The following is a 737-nucleotide window of genomic DNA, read 5'->3' on the forward strand; positions in this document are numbered from 1 at the left end:
TTAGCAAAAATCTTTATATTTTCTAAATTGCAATTTAAGAAAGGATTAACGTTTTTAGTTGGACTAGAGAAAGATTCACTAAAGTATTTTGTAGGTGATTGGATGAAGTCTTTGTTTCTTGTAGATGTTTTTTTAAAGATGGCCCATTTGTAAAATTGCTATAAAACTTTGATATCTTAGTAAGTGTGTGAATCTTTTTACATATATTACATTTATGGTTTCGGTGTGTGTCACTTCCATCATTGAATCATCACGGTTCGCTGCAGTTGCAAACCTACAATCGAACCTGAGAGTTAATCTTGGAGCAAGATTCATTTGAAATTTCACTACATCTCCTGAGTTCTACTTACTGAGTTTTATCTGTATAGTGGCGATATGTTCACAGTAAGATTTTTGGGTGTAAATGTCTCCTCTATTCCATCCTTTGTTATTTATATTTCGCATCAGCTACCAATCACTTTGTAAAGCTGAATTTTTACAACCAGTTAGTAAAATGATTATGTAAGTCGGTAAAAAAGTACACTGTAAACTAAAGTGAGGATATGATGAAAAAGTATTTGGATATGCTTAATTAGTATAATCTGAAAATTATTTTACATCACTATTATTGACTTTTCCCAAGCTGATATTTAATTTTAAAGGACTCAAATGCAACTTCCTAGATTTATCAAAACAATAATTAATTGCTTTATTATAATAATTTAAACGAAAAAAATTATTAATTATTATTCCAAATT

This window comes from Hesperophylax consimilis, chromosome 29 (assembly GCF_061612785.1).
Source record: "Hesperophylax consimilis isolate HC1 chromosome 29, BYU_Hcon_1.0, whole genome shotgun sequence".
Lineage (NCBI taxonomy): Eukaryota > Metazoa > Arthropoda > Insecta > Trichoptera > Limnephilidae > Hesperophylax > Hesperophylax consimilis.